Source organism: Sminthopsis crassicaudata, chromosome 5, assembly GCF_048593235.1.
Source record: "Sminthopsis crassicaudata isolate SCR6 chromosome 5, ASM4859323v1, whole genome shotgun sequence".
In the NCBI taxonomy this organism is placed as follows: Eukaryota; Metazoa; Chordata; class Mammalia; order Dasyuromorphia; family Dasyuridae; genus Sminthopsis; species Sminthopsis crassicaudata.
This window is the reverse complement of record NC_133621.1, coordinates 117,450,439-117,466,853: the sequence shown is the minus strand read 5'-3', so window position 1 is coordinate 117,466,853 and position 16,415 is coordinate 117,450,439.

The following is a 16,415-nucleotide window of genomic DNA, read 5'->3' as shown; positions in this document are numbered from 1 at the left end:
CTCTTGGTGATTATGTGTGGGTTTCTTTTCTGGTCAAGCATTAACTCTGAGGCTTGTCATGAAGTAAGTCCTAAGAGAAAACATGGAGCTCAAGCAGCTGTCTTCCTCCATGCCGCCATCTTGGTCGGAAGTTGAGTGGATATAGTTTCAATTTCATCATCTGAGAATTGTCTGTTCATATCCTTTCACCATTTATCAATTGGAGAATGGTTTGATTTCTCATAAATTAGGGTCAGTCTTCAATATATTTTGGAAATGAGACCTTTGTTAGAATCTTTAACTTTAAAAATATTTTTCCAATTTGTTACTTCCCTTCTAATCTTGTTTGCATAAGTATTGTTTGTATAGAAACTTTTTAGTTTGATGTAATCAAAATCTTCTATTTTGTGATCAATAATGATCTCTAGTTCTCCTCTGGTCATAAATTCCTTCCTCCTCCACAGGTCTGAGAGGTAGACTATTTTCTGTTCCTCTAATCTATTTATGATCTCATTCTTTATGCCTAAATCATGGACCCATTTTGATCTTATTTTGTTGGTATAGGGTGTTAAGTGTGGATCCATATCTAATTTCTGCCATAGTAATTTCCAGTTTTCCCAACAGTTTTTTTCCAAATAATGAATTTTTATCCCTAATGTTAGTATCTTTGGGTTTGGCAAAGACTAGATTGCTATAGATGTACCGTTTTTCGTCCTTTGTATCTAATCTGTTCCACTGATCGACTGGTCTATTTCTTAGCCAGTACCAAATGGATTTGGTGACTGCTAGTATTTAATATAGCTTTAGATCAGGTACACCTAGAATACCTTCATCTGACTTTTTTTTTTTTATTAGTTCCCTTATAATTCTCGACCTTTTATTCTTCCATATGAATTTTGTTGTTATTTTTTCTAGGTCATTAAAATAGTTTCTTGGGAGTCTGATTGGTATAGCACTAAATAAATAGATTAGTTTGGGGAGTATTGTCATCTTTATTATATTCGCTCGGCCTATCCAAGAGCACTGAATGTCTTTCCAATTATTTAAATCTGACTTTATTTTTCTGGCAAGTGTTTTGTAATTTTTCTCATATAATTCCTAACTATTCTTTGGTAGATGGATTCCCAAATATTTTATATTCTCTACATTTTTTTGGAATGGAATTTCTCTTTGTATCTCTTGCTGTTGCATTTTGTTGGTGATATATAAAAATGCTGAGGATTTATGTGGATTTATTTTTTATCCTGCAACTTTGCTAAAATTCTGAATTATTTCTAATAGATTTTTAGCAGAGTCTTTGGGATTCTCTAAGTATACCATTATGTCATATGATGATCAATTCTGATGGATGTGGCCCTCTTCGATAATGAGATGAACCAAAACAGTTCCATTTGTTCAATAATGAATAAAACCAGCTACACCCAGTGAAAGAACTCTGGGAAATGAGTGTAAACCATTACATAGCATTTCTAATCTCTCTATCTTTGTCTGCCTGCATTTTTGATTTTTTCACTGGTTAATTGTACATTATTTCAAAGTCCAATTCTTCTTGTGCAACAAAATAACTGTATATATATATATATATGTGTGTGTGTGTGTGTATGTGTGTGTGTGTGTATGTATATTGCATTTAATATATACTTTAATATATTTAACTTGTATTGGTCCACCTGCCATCTGGGGGAAGGGGGAGGGGAAAGAGGGGGATAATTGGAACAAAAGACTTTACAATTGTCAATGCTATAAAATTACCCATGCATATATCTTGTAAATAATAAGTTATAACAAAAAAGATTAAAAATAAGTTAAAACTAAATATATATATATATATGTATATATATATATATATATGTAATAAATGAAATAAAATTAAATTGGATTTACAGACAACTCATATTAAGACTACAGTTTTAAAGCTCAAGGAGACATTAGAGTTTCTCTAATTCATTTCATTCATTTAATAGATGAGTAAACTTAGGTTTATTTAGCTATAATGACTTGGCCAATAAAGGAAAGTTAAGATTTGAACCCAAATCTAGTTTTTATATTAATGTAATAAGCCTGTTTGAACACTATAAAGGAATGTGTTAAAATTTTATAAATGAAATGAATTCAGTTTTATTACAAAATTTTGTTGTTTTTGTTTAGTCATTTCAATCCAACTATGTAATACTATTTAGGGGCTTTATGGCAAAAATACTTGAATGATTTTGCCATGTCATTCTCCAGTTCACTTAACAGATGAGGAAACTGAGGTAAACAGAGATAAATGCCTTCCCCAGGATCATACAACTATTCAGTGTGTGAGTCTAGATTTGTACTCAGGAACATGACTTTTCCTAATGTGAGAACTAGTGCTCTATTTCTTCTGCTACCTATTTGCTCCTGTTACTGTTTGCCATGTCACAAAGACAATACAATTTCACCAAACACATTATGATATTACACAACAAATCTAGGAAGATTTACTAAAGGAGGTAACTTTTGAGACAAACTACTAATTTGTTTCTCACAGTAGCTTCTCTCTATGTCCATGGTTAGATCAATCAAACAAAGCGAACTAGATTTTGTAAACAAAATAAGAGATTATTTCTTAAATTTATGATTCAATTGGCTTAAGTAGTTTTTTAAAGATTTTCTTTAAAATATCATAATTTCATGTTACAAGACATAGAAAAAATGAAAACCAGGGCATTAATATAAATTTATTACACATAAGACTAAAACAATATTTTTTAAAAATATAAGTTCTTCTATCATGAAGCCATTTTAAAGAAAATTCTAAACATTTATACTGAATAAAAAAGGATTCCTTAAAATCATGATTGCATTACAAATTGGAATCATTAGGGAACATAAGCATATGTGTTTTATTATAATGTTATTATCAAAATGACATTTTTCCTGAGTAAAAGTAAATGGCTGGTTATACATGGTTTTTTAACTCAGAGAAGTTTTTATCCAAATGTACAATATGTTGGAAAATTATTAATTCCAAATAGAAAATAGAATTCGAATAATTCATCTTTCTTTTTATTGTTCTCATCAAAATCAAGGAAGGGGAGGGGAAGACAAAAAAATCTAAGAAGAAAAATAATAATAAAGCCATAATATGTGAAATAATGAAAATATCCTCAGTTTTCTACAATTTAAGACATTATCTCATTCCCTCAGAAATGTTCACTTCTTCTATGAGTCTAAATACATAATTTGCTTGAATTGTTGGAGATTTTCCCTAACTTTAACATGTTTGAATAGTTAAAGAAAATCACAAGTACCTTTAAGAGGTTTTACTAGCCTTTCTCAAAATAGTACTTATTTATATAGATGCTTATTTTTTTTAAAAAAGTTACCAATCAAAAAATATTTTGAAATTTCTAAAAGTAGAGAGATATTCCATCCAAGATGGATGTTATTATCTTTGAACAGACCACAAACAAACCTTTCAAAAATAATGATTTTTCTCATCATTGTGTTTGTCATAGAAGGACACATTAATTTTGACAATGTGTGTGTGTGTGTGTGTGTGTGAGAGAGAGAGAGAGAGAGAGAGAGAGAGAGAGAGAGAGAGAGAGAGAGAGAGAGAGAGAGACAAAGAGACACACAAACACATAGACACACAAAGAGAGGAAAAGAGAGGGAGGGAGAGAGGGAAAAGGAGAAATAAAGAGTAAAGAAATGAAGGAAAGAGACAGAGAAAGTGAATTAGAGTTTATTTGGGCATTCCAACTCTTTTTGGATATATTTTTATGGCAAAAATAAAGGCAAACATATATATATATATATATATATATATATATAATGCCTGCTAAAAATATCTGCTGTAATTTATGTAGAAAAGGAAAATTTCCCAACAAGTAAAAAAGACAAAATACTCATATCATTAATTTTTATCAGAAGAATTAAAAAATTTTGCTCCAAAACTATAGTAGAAAAAGCCAAAGGAATAGGTCACTGCAAATACAATATTAAATGAAATAATAACAGGAAGCTTATAAATATTAGAGAGCACATATTTTGACATGAGAGAGATGATTATAATTTCATTGTATATGTGGTTGGATGGGAAATTCAGTTAGGCAATCTAATTAATTTTCAGTTACCATTTCATTAAATGGTTTACTTTTTGAAGAACATTAGAGGGAAAAAAGGCATGATCACATTATTTATGTTTAATCAATTCTCCCATTTTTCTTAGGGTCTTGTTTAATGGCTTCTAAAACAGATTTTTCTTGTTATTTTTAATTGCTATAGAACATCACTGAAAATTGAAATGGGAATGGTAAAAAATAAATTTCACTATAGCAATGATAATCAAAATCAAAAATCAGCAGATTTAGATCCAGAACATATTTTAGAGTCCTTTGCTTTTAGAACTGAGTAAACTGAGATACAGAAAGTACCTGTTTGCCCAAGTACTCAGTTGATTATCATTTGAAGTGGAATTTGAACTGAGATCTTAATGGATTTTTAAGTTTGATACTTACTCTTCTATACCATTATTTCTCTAACTAGGATGTGGACCTAGAAAGGATCTTACAGGCAATGTAATCCAATCTCAACTTTGTTGAAGAAACTGAGATTCAAAATAGTTAAGTGATTTCTCCAAAATCATAAAAATCTTATTAAAGTTCAATAGACTTTCCAGTGACTCTAAATAGATAATGAAAAAATAAATTGCCATGGTCATGTATCAAATAAGAAAAACCATCAACAGCTGAATAGCCAGCATAATCCTTTGATATTTAAGTGGTCAAGAGAAAGTCTCCAAATATAATAAGTGACCACACATCCTTCAGTGAAGGAAGAGTTGCATTGGGAAAAGAAGTGGTGAGAACCGTCTTGGATGGATTTGTTCTGGTTTTGGTTTATGATAATATTGTTTCTAACTGATGCAGCTGCTGCTGCTGTTGCTGCTGCTACTACTACTACTACTACTACTACTACTACTACTACTACTACTACTACTACTACTACTACTACTACTACACTACTACTACTACTACTACTACTACTACTACTACTACTACTAATAATAATAATAATAATAATAATAATACTAATAATAATAATTCTTGTGTTTTCATTGGTCTAGAAAATTTCCATAGAGAAAACTGTTTCCAATTCAAACTAATAACTAGCTGCAACTCACACACTAAAAAGCTAACCTACAGGCAACTGCTGCATTCATTTGCTCAAATCACCCAACCAGCATATGTCGGAGGAAGGATTTGAATGCAAATCTTTCTGATTCTTCAGCCATCTCTTAGCAAACATGTTTTTGAAGTATTTGGAACTTGCCTGAGCCCAGCAGGCCTGCAATCCAGAAATACATATAACTTTTGAGAATCTAGGATTAACTACCATCAGCATCCTATAAAATGAAGAGAATTGCACAATGCCTTAGAACTCTCTAGTGAAATCTCAATGAATTTAAGAATTCTCATCACCATCAGTGCGTCTCTTTCTCTGTCTCTGTGTGTGTATATCTCTCTATTTCTCTCTCTCTCTCTACACACACACACACACACACACACACACACACACACACACATATATATATATATATATATATATATATATATATATATATATATATATATATACATACACACACACACACACACGTGTGTGTGTGTGTGTTACCACTGATGATGATACTTTCTCAGATTGCAACCCTCCATGCTTTTTATTTAATATAATTTATCCCTGTCTTCTCATATATCTACTAGAGATTGCTACCTAATGTAGTAGGGGATTTCCTCTAATTTTTCTAGCATCATGTGGATACCCATAAAACAACCTGTTTGCTTACTGAGAATCCTTTTCTTTCAGCACATGACCAGTCCCTTTTTGTTTCTGAGCATGCTTTTTTTCCTGAAAATATCCTTTATTTTTCTTTTTTTTCAATAATTATTGGATGACAATTGGTTGCCATTATCTCATCATCCCTCTTCTCATGTTCAACTTCCCTTATTCCTCATCACCAGCAGTTGACCGTCAACTTTAATTATTCTGAGACTATGATATCTCACACAGCACCACCTAAAGAATGTTTATGTCTGTCTACTATATTACACTGACTTTTACAAGTAGCTGGAGTATATTAACTAAAGGCAAGATAAATGGCAATCATAGATGTCCTGGGTATTAATTACATAATTTGTGTCTTTTATTTTGTACAAATGCAGGTGCAGTAATGATAACAATATAGTGAATCTCTGGGAGAGGCTTGGATTGGCAGCTATATCCCACTAATTCTATCATGTAATATATACAATGTTTGAAAAGAAAAATGTGACCTGAAAGAACAAGCACTTCAAAATAAGTTATATTAAGTGCCTATTAAGTGTGAAACATTATGTTAAATCAAGTCAAGTAGAATTTATTAAGCACTAGCATAGGTTATTCATAGGGTAATTAAGTGGTATAGTCGATATAGCACCAAGTGTGGAGTCAGGAAAACCTGAGTCCAAAACCGGTCTCAGACACTCAGCAGCATGTGAGTCTGTTTAAGTTAATTAACCCTGTTTGCCTCAATTTTCCCAATGGTAAAATGAGCTAGAGAAGAAAATGAGTATAGAATAAAGATAAGTTGGGAGAGGAAGGGTGACCCACCAGGAGGTTATTTCAAATGCCCAAGAATGTACAATGGGGTAGTGCCATTATTTGATGAGAAAAACAAAGAGGACTCCTACATTTAATGTTATGAATGTAGAATCTAATGAACATGACAATTAATTAGCTACAAAGGTAACAAGAAAGAGAAGGGAATAGAAGATGAGGCTGATAAGATCTGAGTACATAAACAAAAGTTAAAAAGTATTCCCATAAAATTAAGTCACTTAGCCTTCTGTTTCACTTTCTTCATTTAGGGAAAAATGTTGCTTACAATATCTCACACAGTTTTGAGAATCAAGTGAGATAATATATATGAATAATTATGCAAAGCTTAGAGTATATGTAGTTTTATATATATAATAGTTATACTTTATAGTTTTAGTCAAATATATATAGTTTTATAGTTTATATATGTAGTTATATATATAATTTATAGCAGGGGCTCTCAAACTATGGCCCACGGGCCAGATGGGGCCTGCTGAGGATGTTTCTTCGGGCCGCCGGGTTATGACAAATGGGCTGAGGGGCAGAGACAGAGTGTGAGTTTTGTTTTTACTATAGTCTGGCCCTCCAACAGTCTGAGGGACAGTGAACTGGTCCCCTATTTAAAAAGTTTGAGGACCACTGGTTTATAGTTTTATACTGTATATAAAAACTATTATTCTTCTATTTAAAATATTAATTTAAAAATTACTTGTTTTTGAGAATCTTCCAGTTTCTCTTAGAAGCAATAGGTGATCAATATCAATTGAAGGAAATGAACATTTTTAGCCTGAAGAAGAGAAGATTCACTTTTAACAGAAGTGCCCTCAGGTATTTGGAGGGCTTTAGCTGTCAGAGGAGAAATTTGATTTTCTCCAGTGGCTCCAGAGGGCAGAAGCAACAGTAAGGGGAAAAAAGTCACAATGAGATTAATTTAGGCTTATGGTTAGGCATTGGGGAGGTGGAGGAAGAATGAAGCCAAAAGCATCAAAAAACAAATTATCCAGAAGGAGACTAGGTGCTCAAGAGATGGTTCCTCTCTTTGAAGTAATTTAAGGAAAGTCACAATGATGATGTATCAGATGGTTAAAGCTATATAAAAAGTTATAGAAAGGTATATAAACATATATAAAGAGTTATATATGTTATATATGGGTTTAATTCATTAAACATTCATTGCAAATGACTATGTACCATCAATTTTGATAAATGCAAAGTATTTTACAAATCTGGAGTCATTTTAGATTCACAGCAATTCTGTGAGATGGCAATTCAACTACCAGATGAGGAAACCAAGGCTCAAAGAGCTTAAAAATATATCAAAGTAGCAGCTAGGTGGCGTAGTGGATAGAGTACCAACCCCTGAAGTCAGGAGGACCCAAGTTCAAATTTGGTCTCAGACACTTAATATTCCCAAGTTGTGTGACCCTGGGCAAGTCACTTAACTCAATTGTCTCAGAAAAAAAAAAAAAAAAAAAAAAAAGACATAGTAAATGTTCTAATGAAGGTCTTGCTTGGGATCAGCCTTTGTTTCAGAATAATCAACACAAGAACAGTCAGAAATAAAGTACAAAGTCTTTATTGTCTCCTTCAGAGTCTGCCTCCTTCCCTCACCTGGGTCTGGGCTAGCTTTCTGGGGGACCTTCAGGTGGGCTTTGGTCTTCTTAGGGGAGGAATGCAGGAGGCAGGAGAGCCACCAAGAGTCTCAATCTTCAGTTCTGTTTTCTAGGTCTGACTCTGACTTCTTAAGTACTCTATAAATCCATTCATCATACTGAGTATAAGCCAATCATTATATCATTAGGGAAACATTATTTGTTGTAAAATTAAATCAATCATACTGAACTAGAAAAATATTAATCACCACGCTAAACTAGATAGCCATTGTCTCATCAATTCCACTGAGTTAACACCACCTTGTAAGAATCCTTGTTTCAAGTACATTTCTCCAGAGTTCTGGCCCATTACAAAAGGTCACATAATAAATGGATGGAAAAACCTGGCCCAGAAACCATGCTTTTTCATGTGGGAATATCATATCACCTTAAAAAAGCATCTTAGAGGTGTCAAATTTGCAGTACCAGTGCCCTGAACCATATTACAATGTATCTATAAAAGATTTAACAAAATAAAATTCTAAAAAAAAAAAAAATTCTAATTTGTGGTTTTCCAATAATGTTAATTTATGCTTTTTAAAGTCAGATGGCTAAAGTGAAAAAAAAAAAGTCAATAAGTGACCTACAGAGGTATTATTCTATTTAAGTTTGGCACCACTGATAAATATCTGATATTTACTTATTTCTCTGACAAAACAATTATGCAAAATCCATTGAACACATCTATGTGGAGCATCTATGTGCTATGTGTCATGATTGTGTTGCATATTGTGTTGCTGTAGAAATGTATTCCTGCTCTCCAAGAAGTTAAAATTCAGGCTAAAATAATTTAAATGAAAAACAACAAATATGGGTGGGAATGTGGAAAATTGAGACACTAATTCATTGTTGATGGAATTGTGAACTGAGATAACCAATTTGGAAAACAGTCTGAAATTATGTCTAAAGAGTTATGCTTATACCTTTTGACCCAGCTATACTACTACTAAGTCTATCTCCAAAGATGATTAGGGGGAAAGGAAAAGAATGTATATTTTAAAATATTTATAGCTTCTCTTTGTAGTGACAAAATACTGAGGAATGGTTGAATAAGTTGTGGTAAATAATTGTGTTGGAATACTACTGTAGTATAAGAAATTAAAATTATGATAATTTTAGAAAAAACATGCATTAAATAAAAAGAGTAAATGAGCAGAAACAAGAAAGCAATGCACACAATAACAGCAATATTGTTTTGGAAACAATTTTAAAGAAATAAGTAATTTTGACTATTAGAAACATCCAAATTATTACAAAGAATATAAGATACTATCTGCATTCAAAGAAATATCTTATAAAAATAAGTATGTTTAGAATGATTTTACATGCACATGCCCATATCTATATATGTGTGTAATATGTCTAATAGTAATATCCAAGGTAAGGAGAAAAAAATGAAAATGAATAAAAAATAAAAATAATAAAAAAAATGAAAAGAATATGACTTGATAATTTTATTACATACTTAAAAGGAATATCAAGTTGCACATAATAGATTTTTAAACTGCATTGCTGATTTATGGAATAAAATGATAATTTCTACAACATAGTAAAATAAAAAATGATACTACATGAAACTACAAATCTATTATGCACAACTTTCTATTACTTTCAAATATACAACAAAATTACCACATGAATTTATTCTTCTTTTACTTCCTCATCCCTGCCTTAAATATGGCTACACTTAGACACAAATAGGTCTCTGTTATATAAAATTATTCTGCAAATCATCCTATGCTATGAAAATGCTAGTTTTATTTCATCAATTAAAATAAAATAAAAATTGAACTACATATTTTTAAAATAAAAAATTCTGATGGGAGAATGGACACACTAAGGAAGGAGGTAATCATATATTTCTTATATTTTAAGTATAGAACAAAGTGATTTTCAAACTGAAGGTGCTATGGAACTTTAACAAAGGAAGAGATCACTATGAGTTACAGAAAGGCTTGAAGAAGTGGTAGAGTTGAAGATGGACAGTTAAAGAAAGGTAAGATTTGTATTTCTAATTTAGTGATACTAGGTCAGGCTTTGTTAGCCTAGGATGCAAAAAAATAAGAAATATATTATTGACAATCCTCTTAACACCCCTAAAATCAAGCAAGCAATCTATCATTCCTGTTCAAACTGACTTTTCCCATGTCTTTTTCATAAGAAAACAAATTAAGCAATATTTCCCACAAAATTCATCAAATACATTTTTCAGCACTGTTTAAGACATCTATCTATCTTTTTATTCTCAAGAGTATACAGGAAAGCAATAGCTTTCTTCTGTCTGGTGAATTAAATGAACTATCTGGGCACTTCTCATTATGCTTTCCTGAGCTCTAATACATTAAAATTAGAACGTGATTTCAAAAGTCCACAAGATGTGCCCAAGGACATTGCCTCTGATATGCCTGTTGATTGTGTCATCTATTTTTCTCAAGTAGGAAAATGCAATTTTAAAAATCTATGTACTAATTTTTGAGCAAAGCAAATATAAAAATTTAAAGAAAAAATTAAAATGATAGAGCAAGAATGAATGACTGAGAGGGCTTCCCATGTTCTGGAAAGGGACGTAATATAAGCCTTTAAAGAATTATCAAAGGTTGTTTGGTTGTTTACCTCCTATGACAACAGTAAGTGAAGAATCATCCAGCCATTTCTTTCAGTGCTCATTTTTAAGAAGTTCATTGAAGTGTGACTGATGCATTTGGATCTTTTCATAATTTTCCCCTAATAAACGTGATATTCTCAGCCAAAAACAGAATTGAGAAGATTTCTGGACCTTGGAAACAAAATACTTGACTGAGTTGTTCTAAATGGTTCAGAAACACTTTTTCCCCTTCACTCAAACCCTGGAGCCCTTGACAGAACCTCATTTGGTATTCTCTTCTGTATGTACTGCTCACAGCATGAAGCAGTTCCAAAAGACATTAGAGCTGTGAGACGCTGGGAACCTATGGATCAAATAATTACCATTTCTTCCATAATATATTAATTCAGGATGGTTTCTCTTTTGTTTCCTCAATGTTAATGGTGTTGTATTTTTCCCCCTGAAACAGTTGGATTTCATTTCTGTTCAAGGGGATCTGCAGCTGCTTAGGGAACTCAATGTTTTTGGTCTTTAAATAGTTGATGGCTGTTACTGGTGGGAGGATTGGAATAGTAAAAGAAAGAAGGAAGGAAGATGGTTTATAAAAGTTTAAATAAGTACAATTTAGATAGAACTCTAATACTTTTGAAACATTTTACATATTTTATTTAATCCCCTTAACAAACCTGTGAAGTAGTTGCTGTTATCATCACCCCTATTTTCTGTTTTGTGAAATTGAGGCAGAAAGAGGTTGAGTGATTTGTCATAGTTGGTAACTGTCTGAGACAGGATTCAAACTTGAGTTTTCCTGACTTCATGTCAAGTGCTATAACCCCTGTACCATGTAGCTGCCTCAATTTTTTTTTTATTGCTGTTGCTCCAGTTTCAAATAATTTTTCTATCATCTATTTACTGGGATACTTGCTCATCAACCTTTAGGTATATGACTTTAATACATCAGTGGAATTGAGATCTTATCTATATGGAGATTCTGTAATGAATCAGATCCAAACCCAGACATGCCTGCCTATCCCATGGAATTCTTATCCATGTTTCTTCATAAATCTGCCAGAAAGCCTTTGCTTCATGTGATGGGACATCAATTGGTCTTTTTGGACATTGTTGGACATCAAAGAAGTATGTGTTAAATCCTTTAGTTACTCCTTACTCTCTTAATATGAACAGTCTGCTATTTTGCCTAATCATTCATAGCTTTGATGACATTCTTTATAGCAGTTCCTAACATGGATGCAATACATACTATTCCAGAGGAGATCAGCAGAACAGGCATTCTTGTGAGTCAAAGCTATCATTTTTTGTGAGGAATTAAGACAGTTCATCAAGAATGAGAATTAATTCTTACTTTAGGGATCTGTGAAACAGACATTACTGGTTAAGGTTCAATATAATTGTTCAGAGGATGAATTCATGAAGGGTAAGATTTATGTTAGGTACTAGATGACAATGGACATTCAAATCTAGCTACCTGATCTATAATTAGAGAATTATCTCTACCTAGAATCAGATTCAAAATCTGAGATACAAAGTTAAAACAATTATCAAAAGGAAGGAATTTGTGGCCAAAAAACTAGAGTATATTATGGAATGAAAAATGGATAATTTTGATAATATTAAATTTAAAAAGTTTTAGAACAAACAAAATCAATGCAGAGAAGATTAGAAGGGAAGCAGAAAGCTGGGGTAAAGTTTATATCCAAGGGTTCTGATAGAGGCCTCATTTCTAAATATATTGAGAATTAACTCAAATTTATAAGAATACAAGCTATTCTTCAATTGATAAACAATCAAAGGATATGAACAGACATTTTTCTAATGAAGAAATGGAAACCATTTCTAGTCATATGAAAAAATGCTCTAAATCACTATTGATCAGAGAAATACAAATTGAGACAACTACATACCTCTCCAATTGGCTAAAATGACAGGAAAAAATAATTATTGTTGGAGGGAATGTGGGAAAACTGGAACTGATCCAACCATTCTGGAGAGCAATCTGGAACTATGTGGGGACTTAATGTGAATCACCACATAGTATTTATTTTTCACTTTTTTCTTATTGTTTACTTGTTTATTGTTTTCCATCTCATTTTTCCCTTTTTGATTTGATTTTTCTTGTGCAGCATAATAATTGTGGAATTGTGTATAGAAGAATTACATATGTTTAACATATGTTGGATTACTTGCTGTCTAAAGGAAGGGTTGGGGAAAGGAAAGGAGAAAAATATTGGAACACAACGTTTTTCAAGGGTGACAGTTGAAAACTAACTTTGCATATATTTTGAAAATAAAAATCTATTATTTGAAAAAAGATAATAAGACATATTTTATAACAAAAAAAATTCTCAAGTAAAGCAAGGCAAACATGTAAATTCAGATTGTCAGCACAACATATATACAAACTCCAAAAATATTTTGTTTCAACTTTTTTTTATTCAGACATTCAGTCATGTCCAACTCTTCATGACCCAATGGACCAAAGTACACTCAGTGTTTCTATTCTCCACTACCTAACTCTGTCCAACCTCATGTTCATTGTTTCAGTGACTCTATCCATCTCATCCTCTACTCTCTCTCTTCTCCTTTTGCCTTCAATTTTTCTCATTTCCAAGGTTTTATTATGTAGTGAAAGTATTTAAGCCTAAATTTTAGTATATAATCTCTCAATGAATAGTCAGAGTTAATTTTTTTGAGTGACTGATTTGATTTCTTTACTGTCCAAGGGATTTTCCTTATTATGCCTTCTTTAGCACCACGATTTGAACAAGTATATTCTGTGGCAAGTCCACTCTCACAGACATGTACTGCTAGTAGAAGAGACATAGATTTGACTAGGTAGACCCTTTTCATCAATATATCTCTAAATTTTTATATACTACTTAGATTTGTCATGACTTTTCTTCCAAGGATCAAGAGTCTCTTAATTCCATAACTACAGAATCTGTTGGCATTGATCTTCTGAGCTCAACGATATAAAACCTGGCGCTGCTTCCATTTCTTTTCCGTCTATTTACCATGAAGTGGTGAGATTAGAGGAGAAGGGTTTTTTATAAGGGGTGTGGGAGGTGAAGAGATAGTGTTGATGTTAAGCTTCAGGCTAGTTTTAACACTTTCAATCAAGAGGTTTCTTAAATCTTTATTTTCTGTCACCAAATTATTAATGTCTATACAGTTAAGATTGTTTTTATTTCTCCTGGCAACCTTAATTCTGATTTTTATTTTTCCAATCTGGCATTTTATTTTGCATGATATTTTCTGCATGTAAATTAAATAATTAGGTGACAATGTATAGCCTTGTCCTACTTCTTTTACAATCTTAAATCATTCATTTGTTTCATATTCAATTCAACTTCAGACTAACTTGTTTTCTAGGAAGCTGTGACCCATGAACCAGGCCCCTAGGAGAGATATGAGATAAGTATGACACTAGAAAGGGGCATTCTCATGGTAGAACATTTTAAAACCAGGAAATAATTATTAGGGTACATAAGAGTTTTAGGGTATTTCACAAAGCACATATTGTGTTTAAGATATCCACTAGACATGTCCAGTTAGAGATATTTCAGAGCTAATTAGAGATGTAAGATTGGAGGTTAACAGATTTGGGGATATAATGGGTAAATCTGAGACATAGTTTTGTGTTGCAGAATTCTGAAATGATCAAACTGATACCTTGTAGAAGAAATATAACAATAGTTTTGCAATTTTATAGGTAAGGCAGCCTTATACTTCTAGAGACCACAGTCCCTCCATAATATGTTATCATAGTGTGATCTGTGTCCATATGTTCCTCTAAGTCTTCCATAATTGACTCTTGCAATCTCAGAACTATTTTAAAATTTACTCTTTTTTAAAAAACATGATAAATTCTTATTGATTTGACTTAACTTGTAGATAATATTATATCATTCAAGTTGCCTATCTTTCCTTCTTGATATGTACACTAACTTCTAGTACTTTTCAAAACATCTTTTATGTTATTTCAAACATATTCATGATTACCAACTCATTGAAGTCTGTTTGTATATATTTCTTGAAATGCAAAGATTCTCTTTAACAAAAACATTATTCAAAAACTTGCAAAGTATTTTAATTAATAAGCATACTGACTGGCTTTACCAGGCTATTTCCATTGAATGGCACATCAATCACAATGTTTCTTGTCTCATAGGCTTAGAAAACCAGAAATTACTTATTTAACTTTTCATCTCAGAAGTGTATGGAAACTATTTCAGTTTAATAAATAGTTAACATCACTGGCCTTTGAAACTACATACAGAAGGATTTGGAATAGTTTAGACTGCTTAAAGCAATAAAGAGAGGATTATCTATCAATCAAGCTCTGACAAAGTTTTGGACTTTTAATGGTCTGTAATACATGTTTGTAATACAATAAACTTTCAGGATGAATTCAAAGAATTTTTCTTTCCTTCATCCAAATATTATTATTGTGTTGCAATTTTCTTCTAACCAAGAATATCCCTGGTGAGTCCATTTTAACAAGATATATCACAGACAAATGGAGAGAGAATTGATTGGGTTATAGGGAAAGACCTTAATAATAAGTAAAAAATAACCTTGGAGGCATGATAAAATCTCCATTCCAGTCTCCCAAAGTAGGAAAGCTAATACCAGCAAACTAAGAACTATTTTAACATAAGACATTGCATTGTCCTTTAGATTTCCTGAGGATTGGAGAAAAAACACATATGGTCATATTATTTGTTTGTTATAAAGGCTGATATATTTTCCTCAATATTTTAAGCAATTGCTTTGCTAATATGTAGTTAGAGCCATAATTCAGAGAAAAGAGTTCAAGGGGTGGTAAGTCAGACTGACTCATTATCATCAACTCTAAAATTACTTAGTCTTCTATGAAAATATGCTATATCTGAGACTGATGTCTCTTCATGAAGTTGGCTGGCTCCAGACTGAATCATGCTTTCAACCTCAGATAAGTTCCAAGGTAGGGATCACCTAGCCTTAAAATGGAGATTAGAAAATTAATGATTATTTGTGCTAAGATCTTTGCAAAAAGTAAAGACAGCTCAAAATAAGATTTCCTACAAATCATTGGCTGATAAAAGATGAGAAAAAAAAAAGAGAAAAATCATAATATTTTGTGTATAAATGTATTTTCTTGCCATGATAAAGTGATGTTTGCCCAATTATGGTTCTATACTTTTTATTGAAATGTAGTATTGCTAACAAAAAGTCACTAGAAAAATCTAATTTAAAATAGTGACTAGAAATGTCTTGAAAATAGTAAAGAAGTTATATAGGTAGAAAGGTAAATGGACTTGACTTTTCCTTAACCACTATTTGAATATCCATAAATTCACACAACTTACTTTTGTATTCTATTCTATTTTATATTCTATTTTGTTCAAAACACTGTTTTTGTTTTCCTGTTCTGCCCTTTATTCATATTCTACCACTAACCATTAGTATAATAAAGGCAAAGAGAAATGAAATTTAACATGGCATTATTCTAACAGTCTCAAGCCCAAAGAGTTTTCTTGGAAATGTGCATAAAAGACTTCAAAAGGCTAATAAGAGAGGTAGAAGAAAACATG